This window comes from Lolium perenne, chromosome 4 (genome assembly GCF_019359855.2).
Source record: "Lolium perenne isolate Kyuss_39 chromosome 4, Kyuss_2.0, whole genome shotgun sequence".
Taxonomy (NCBI): Eukaryota; Viridiplantae; Streptophyta; class Magnoliopsida; order Poales; family Poaceae; genus Lolium; species Lolium perenne.
Window position 1 is genome coordinate 201,209,906 of NC_067247.2, and position 8,899 is coordinate 201,218,804.

Consider the following 8,899-nt stretch of genomic DNA (forward strand, 5'->3'; position numbering starts at 1 on the left):
GTACACGAGCTGGTGCTGATGCAGGAGACTGCTGTGCAGGTGCAATAAACGGTGCCTCTAGAGGAACCGGTGCTGATGCAGGAGACTGTTGGGAAGGTGCAAAGAACGGTGCAGCTAGAGGAACCGGTGCCGATGCAGGAGCTCAGGCAGGTGTAGTATATGGGGCCTCTACAGAACCAATGTCTGATGTAGGGGCTCTTTGGGTAGATGTAGTAAACGGAGCTGGTACAGGAACCGGTGCTGATGCAGGAGAGTGGGAAGCCGGTGCCGGTGCTGGTGTGGGTGCCCTTTGTGACATCCGCTCCTGTTCCATCAGGGGATCTGCAACTTTGATCATGTTAAACCCAGCAAGGTAGAACAGAGGGAATCGTTTAGAACAACTGCTTAGAATGCAGTAATCAAAGGATATGAGTACAAAAAGTTACATATTATATATTTGGAAGTGTCTCCAACTCTGTAAGCAGTTACGTATATCTTCCTGTTTGAGTTTCTGATCCTCAGCTCGTCGCCCTTCTTCAGACCGTAGTCAAAAGCAAACTTTCTCCAATCATGTCCATACAAATATGTGATGGCCTGCGTCTTGTAGACATACACCTCATAGACCGTGTAGGTGTTCATCAATTTGCCATTGCCATGCATAGTGAAAGACCCTTCATGCGGACACATCTGGTTAATCGTTGGACGAAGTTCACAAGGTACAGTCTGCAGGTGAAAATTGATACTAATGTAAGAAGCAGGAAGACTAAAAACAAGACTTTACTATATGCCAATTCATGCTAAACCACTGAGAATACATACCTGTAACTCTGTGAAGGAGTTATTAGAAAGGTAGATAGAGCCATAGGAGGTGTTATATGCGGGGTATACACATGGGCCCGCCATATTCCCGCAAGCTCGGCATCGGGATGGTGAAGGAAACATGAGAGGTACTACTGGTGCGTAGCGCTGAATGTAAATGGAAGAATTAGGTTGTGTAAAGTGCATAGTTCAGAGCAATGCAAATGTTGACAAGCGAGTGCATAACACTATGTTACAAACTGAACAGTCAAAATTTAGTGTATGATGAATATAAGCATGCTAATTTGGCATTTCCGAATTCCAAAAAGCATTAGACAGAGCCGGTGATAATATCAGACATAAATCATGGCATGTATATGTGGCTTAAGAAAATATACCCGAACCCTTGGATGGTTACGGCCCGGCTGGTCCTTGGACTTGAGCTTATATAAGCATCCAGAAGGTGGGGCTGACAGTAACTTGGTGGCAGCCTCTGCAGATGCCTCATCAGCAGCAGTTGCAATCCTTTTGACCAATGAAGGCTTAGTAGTTCCAGTCTGCATATGAAAATTGAAGAGCAACAGACATCAGCAGTGATATATAAAATGAATCTATGAGACACTGATGCATATAGTGCTGGATCTAAGTGTAAGAATAGGGTTGTGTGTGTTTCTGAACTATTGGTAAGCATTAGACAAAGCCGGCAATAAACAACCAAATCAAATCATGTATGAGGATTAAGAAAATATACATGCTTACTGAAAAGGATACCACCCAGCTGGCCCGTGGCCTTGTGCTTGAGGAGGTTTTCAGAAGATGGTGGCGGCACAATCGTCTTCACAGCAGCCTCATCAGGATCATTTTTTATCCATTTGAGTAGAGGCACAGAAGCTTCATCCTGCATATGAATAGCAACAAAACTCATCATTGATATTTAATAATTCTATGAGATAGACTGATGCAAATAGTGCGGGATGTAAGTGGAAGAATAGGGTTGTGCATAGACAACAGTTGACAACAATGCAAATGATTACAAAAGAAGCCAACAGAACTCAACAGTTTATATACTGGATGAGACAGACTGAAAAGTGAAAAATTAGTGTATGATGATTGTAAGCAAACGCAGTGTTTCTGAACTTTTGGTAAGCATTAGGCAAAGCCAACAGTATTTAAACAGATAATAATAAAATCATGTATGTGGATTAAGAAAATATACCAGATTCATTAAAAGGTCACCACCCAGCTGGCCCATGGCCTAGTGCTTGTAGAGGTTTTCAGATGATGGTGCCGGCACCATCGTCCTCACAGCAGCCTCATCAACCTCATTTTGCATCCACTTGAGTAAAGGCGCAGTAGTTTCAGCCTGCATAAGAATGGGAACAGATCTCAGCAGTGATATTGAATGACTCTGAGACAGACTGATGCATATAATGCTGGATGTAAGTGGAAGGGTATGGCTGTGTATGGACAACAGTTCACAACAATGCAAGGGTGTGTTCGGTTCTGAAACAGCGTGGAATGGAATGGAATGGTTCCATTTCAGAGGAATGGAATGGTTACATTTTTTTCGGTTGGGAAAAATGGAGAGCAGAACAGATCGAGGTTAAACTAATCATTTGTCTCAAAATTGTAATTAGCAATTGCAAATGACATTTTAATCTCAAAGTCGTAATTAACAGCGCATAATGGTGCTCTTTTAATCTAAAAATCGTAATTAACATCATTTTTTGTTGGGTTAGGGGAACTGGAGAGTAGATGAACATTACTGTATGATGATTGTAAGCAAACGAATTTGGTGTTTCTAAACTTTTGTCTTCGAGATCTTATGGGCTTCAACTCTAGCCTACCCCAACTTGTTTGGGACTGAAAGGCTTGGTTGTTGTTGTTGTTGTAAACTTTTGGCAAGAATTAGAAAAAACCGACAATAAACAGACAAAAATCAAGGCATGTTTTGTGGATTAAGAAAATATACCATATTCATTAAAAGGTCACCACCCAGCGGACACGTGGCCTTGTGCTTGTAGAGGCATTTAGGAGATGGGGGCGGCATCAACATACTGGCAGCCTGATCAGCCGGAGTTTTGATCTTCCTTTTGAGTAAAGGCCCTAAAGTTTCAGTCCGCATATGAATAGCAAAACAAAAGGCAAACCTCAACAGTGATATTGAATTACTGTATGAGATAGACTGATGCATATAATGGATGCTCTTAGCCTTTTGCACCATGAACACTAGCTATGGACAGACAAAAAAAACTAGTTGACTCAGCTTTGTCTAGATACCTCCATCCCAAAGCTTAAGGCTTATTTATTTTTGAGAAATCAAAACAAGTAAAGTTTGACCAAATTTTTAGAACATTCTATCAACAATTATAATATTGTGTAGATACCGTAGGAAAATATATTTCACAACCTATTTAATGATATTAATTTTGTATTGTGCATGTTAATGATTTTTGGTAAAAACTTAGTCAAACATGGTATAGTTTGACTTTCTAAAAATAATATAAGCCCTACGCTTTGGGATGGAGGTAGTAGTATCTAGAGCTAAAACACATCTAGATACATCCGTATCTACAGATAGTTGAGTCAATTAATTTGGATCTGAGGGAGTATCAGATTCAGACTACATCATGGTAAGTTGGTTAAAAAAATTACCCCTGGGCGGTCCCTGCCCAGCTCGGCAGTGGCATTTCGCTTCTTGTGCTGCAGATCTAGCCATGCTCCTGCAGCAGGTGGGGTGCTATCGTTCCCCATAGCCTCAGCACGGAACCTGGAGGTACCAACCTGATACAGAGAATATAGAGCATGGTGTCACAGAGGCTTTACGCACAAACAGCTGAAGACATGTGCTACTTTAAGCATTTTCCAGAACAGGAACAGATTGAGGATGCAGACAGACAGAGTGGATAAGCAAATGGAGTACCTGCTTGTGGTGACCCGGCATACCACTACATGGTGTAGTATGCAAGTCTGATATAACACCAATGAAACACCGTTCCACTAGTATTATATCGCTCAGAGTGGTACAATAGAAACATATGCGGGTCCAAGGCATGTCTATAGAATTATAATATTGACTCTGTTACATAACATTATCACAGCCTCCTACTTTACAATGAGGTAAAACTGCAAATAAACTCCAGAAGAACGACTCGTAGTCTAGTCTTATCACAGACTCTATTTGTAGAGTATTTAACTAACTATAGAGGCTATGAATAGATTCTAGCTAAATAGGAGCTAGGTTTAGGAAACTAGTTCCTTTCTATTGCTAAGATAAGTTTTATACTTGTTGGATGTGGTGTTTGACTCTTCTGACAGGTTCCTGTCCCTTGAAGTAGTTGTTGACTCCTCGGTCTTCGAGTTGCACTGTAGATCCTCCATCGTGGCCTCCATATCTAAGCAGGGGATTTTAGAGTGGGATGAGTACGAGCGTACTCAACAAGTTCATTATAGGAAAGAGGTGTTTAATGCACTAGCTACAACATTAGACCAGAAAGTCTAATACCAATGCAGGTTTTCATAACCATTTCTTCAAAAGGTTGCTTTTATTCAGAAGAACTATGTCCGTCAGCCTTCACCGGTTTACTAGAACTTCATGGAGTTCCTTTCCGGCAGCGTTTGAAGTTCCAAAACCCGGAATAGGGAGTGACAGGTCACGTTTCATTACACTCTGCAAAGGTGTGTTGCTTTACCCATAAGAGATCTTAACCTTGGTGCCAACCGAGTCTATAGTTCTCGTCCACACTTCCTTTGGTGTGAGGCCCGGTATAAGGTCTTAGCCAATCATATTCCTCCGCTACCTCATACACCCACCCTTTGCTGCAAACTCCGACCCTGGGTCCTCGCCGGTGCTCTTATACCAATTAAGGATGGCCCCCGACCACGACAACAGTTCAGGTCTCTACCATGACCTCCTTCGCTGGGAGATGCAACCCATCATAGACCGCAATAACTGTGGGGACTTAAGGCTTCCCCAGCCCACCGCTTTTCCTCTCTTGGATCAAGTGTCTACGGTAAAGCACATCCGTTGATGTACAAGAGGTGGAAATACGATTGACTACTCCGTCCCACTCCAGATCTTATGGTTAACACGAGTTTTACGACACAAGAATCACTGGATGACATTTGTTGTTTAATCCTAGATGGATATAAACCCTTGCAATGGAACCTCCACCATATCAACTCAATCCATGGTTCCATTCCCCACCACATAGTCATATTCATAGTTATGAAAATAGTGGTTTTGCTTTTTATGCAATAGTGATAAACATAGTACTTTGCAAGTAATTTGGTAGAAATACTCAAATGACATGAGCAAGCGAAGAACTTGCCTTTCTTGACTGCAAGATTATGCAGACAAGGTGTTCGATACGCAGTAACTCCAAATTCTGAAATAGCATCATCGTCCGGTAAGGACGATGTTTAAAAGATTGGCAAGGATGCAGTAATGCATAAGTATGAGATGCAATCGTTCTAAGCGTGACCTAACCCCGATGATTTAGGATTAGTGAGTGGTAATGATTAGTTCAGGGTGTGTTTTACTTTTAGAGTGATTCACAAACAAGGTTCTTATTCAGGTTTGTGTTGTTTTAGAATCATAAGCAAGTGGTAAAATGTATAGTAACAATCATACACACTAAGGGATAGTAGTTGTATAATAAGCAAAGAGCACTTGTCAATTTTAAGTCCTCTAGTGCATGGTTGATGATTACTTATTATATAATTCAAAAGAATAACTTTTGAAGAACATGTTCTTTAATAAAGAACAAGTATGATAATTAGGTTGGTGGGCTTCTATGGTTGACTATGGTTTCCAAATTAGCTTCTTGAGTAGGTATTAGATGGATCCTAACAAGGTTGGAAGTATATTTTAGGAAATTCATTAAACATGGTTGCTATCAAGGTTGGTATACCTTATACTGGGATAGGTAGCTAGGGTTTATAGGTCCTATTAATTAGGTAGGGTTGATGAACACTCTCTATTTACTTCAAAAGAATAACTTTTGAAGAACATACTTCTTAAGGAATAAGAAGTATTATAATTAAGGTTGAGGTTGTCTAGGGTTTGCTATTGGATTCACTAAGTAAGGAAAAATTGGCTCCTAAATAGGATGGTTCATAATTATGAAGTACTTGTAGGGTTTAGTGGAGTATGAGCATGTAATGCAAAATAATAAGTATGGTTGCTATTAGAGTTCATCACAATGGTGTGATGCTAAACAAGGTTAATTAAGGTTGATATCACTAAGGATAGGAGCTAGGGTTTATACTTGGTTGATCCTACTTGATCAACTAGGTTGGATAGGTATGCATACATGGAATACTAAATTGTTGATAATAAGGCTCCTACATTTTATGTGGCATGACAAATATTTAATTGCTAATTATGGTTTTATGAATCAAAAGCAAAGTATCATGATCACATGTTCTAACCTTGGGTTTAGGTTTAGAAACGATTTAGGGTTCATATTGATTAATGGAGCTAGGGTTTTACTTCATAATGGAATAAGGGTTTTAGGGTTCCACATAAAATTATGAGGTTATAGTTCTATTCTTAATGGAACTAGAGTTTCCTATTTGCTATATATTTCTTAGGTTAATAACTTGATTATAAAGCCGAAGTTATTAATAACTTTGAAATAAAATCAATAATGGATTTAACATTATATCTATATTTTTAAGGACTTAATAAAATATGATAAATACTAGTAGGGTTTAGGGTTTTAATTAATAGTGGAAGCAATGATCAATTAGGATTTTCAAATGATTAAACATAACCATCAAGAAATATTTGTTGTTTTATATGGTATTTTTATTGCAAAGTAATATTTAATATTTTATTGGTATGAAAAATAGAATTAGGACGAATTATATTTCTAATTTTAGGTCTAAATAGTTTAGGATTCAAAATTACTTTTCTAAAATTTAAAAGAGAATTCGTATTATTTTCCCTTAGACTTAAATGGTATGTTTATATATATTCTATTTAGGAATTTTATTTTTGTACAAAATATTTTTATTCGGATTTTGTTATATTTTTTTTTGTTTAAGATATATATTATAAAAAAATGGTCAGAATACTAAATTGGCTGGCCCAATGGCCCGATCGAGTTGGCCTGGCTGAATCGGGTCAACCCGATTCGGCACCCCTCACTTTCTCGTCGTCCCCCTCTCTCTCGTTTCTCACACACGCGCACATACCCGATCGGTCATGGCCCCGCTGTGTGCTCGCCTCCTCCCGACCGCTCCCGGCTGTCTCCGGCGCCGGCGAGAGGGGTTTCTGCTCCGCCCTGAGGTGATGTACAACTCCACCTCGACGATTTAATTCCCGTGGCTTCTCCCGTTCGTTCCCTGTGACGCCCCGGAACCGGTACCATGAGGATCCCAGCGAACCCGCCAAAATCCGCACGATATCGATTCCGACACGCCCTCCGACACGACGTGCGCCACAAAGCACACGTGATGCCAGAGGAATTACCACGAGTAGTAACATTACAACAGGTTTACGATAGAGCCCACAAGATACATATATTACAACAACGACTCCAACGAGTCAAGATACAAATAGATACATACAAAGATCCAAATCATACAGAAGATCAAATACATCCGAGTACGGACAAGATACAAATTTGGACTAAGAGTCCTGAAGATAACCAGTGGCGTCCATAACCCTGCCCAGGCCAAGCCGGAAGGGTAACCTTGCTAACGTCGTCTTCATCGAACATATCTTCATACCTGCCCGGTTATATCCTGTAGAAGCAGCAATAAGTACGGGTTCGTACTTAACAAGACTTCAAGACGTATAAGCATTCGTCAACCAGCCGTCCTTTGTACTTGAGGCACGCAGGGGACTTAGAGGACGCAAGAGGAACGTCATAGGCAATATGGTGGAGTTAAGCGGCAGCGCGCAAGCACTAAAAACCTATAGAGACACTCTACAACATTCGTCTAATCAGAGAGGATGAGAGAGCGCATAAACTAGCAGTTCTATACTCTGCAAACATAACACAGCCGACGTGTTCCCCCTTCGCAAAGAAGTACTTACAAAGGCACTCACACGGTTGTCAAGTTTTAACCAGTTATTATTTGAGTTGTTCTATCTTACTATGCAAGTTATTATTATTGAAACAACAGGTGTAAGTTGTCTATGGTCGAGTCATACAGCTCCAAGTCGTCCATAACCGCGGACGCGGCTTATCGATAAGATTGTAACCCTGCAGGGGTGCCCAAATGTGCCCACACGCACGCTCAACCCACTTACGACAGGTGGATATCACGACTCGCACTCTCCTTGACCACAACAACGTCCAGGAAGCCACCTAACTAAGTTAAACCCGTATCAGAGTCCGGCCGTGCTCCGAAGCGGACTCAGCTATTGCGACTGCGTGCTAGGTGGACAGTGCCCAGCGGGATGACCACTTTGCAGTGGCACCGCATCCTACGAGCGTGCAAGAGACAACGGGGTACAAGGCCCCAAAAGTAACATCATATCATCTGACCACAAAGAAACTAGCTTGCACGCCCGGGAGAAACAAAACAAACATCCAAACTAGTTGTGGCCACTGGACAAAGTTGTAGATTCCGGCAGTGGTCGAGGGGAGACCCGGTAAGCATACCCACGTGTGGTTAGAGCGCTCAGTCTCGGAACAGATAACAAGAACTCGGGGTCCTAAGATATTTAGGAAACACAAGTGAGCCGTCACAAAACGAGCAGCTGACCCACCGATGCCTCCGCTAAGCAAATATCAACAACTAAAGTAACCATGATTCTTCCCAACATATAAGCCGATAAGATAACAATAACGGTAACGAGGTAAAACAGCACTAGCATGCACTACGACTCGCAAGGGCAGACTCGATAACCAAACAATAGCCGTAGGAGGTGGTGGTGGCAATATGGGCTGCTTGAGGTAACAAGTGGAAAGGACACGTGACATGAACGCAACTTAAGGATAGCATGAGGGAGAAGGCAAAATAAAATAGGTGAGCGACTCCTGCAGGGACAGGAGTATAGGGGAAATGCTTGCCTGTTAAAGCTTGCTGAGGAACATCCGGAGAACTTGTCGTATCTCACCACACCACTTCGCGATCCTATCCGGAAAGAAGCAAATGCTGGAAT

The 8,899-nt window shown here is 41.4% G+C and overlaps 1 long non-coding RNA gene across 1 annotated transcript; it reads right to left on the reverse strand.

The window, feature by feature from the left end:
- Positions 1-7,306: 7,306 nt before the first annotated feature.
- Positions 7,307-8,899, reverse strand: LOC127295162 (uncharacterized). Its single transcript, XR_011756661.1, has 2 exons — positions 8,808-8,899; positions 7,307-7,515 (listed from the first exon to the last, which is right to left on the reverse strand). It is a non-coding gene; the product is annotated as an uncharacterized lncRNA (long non-coding RNA).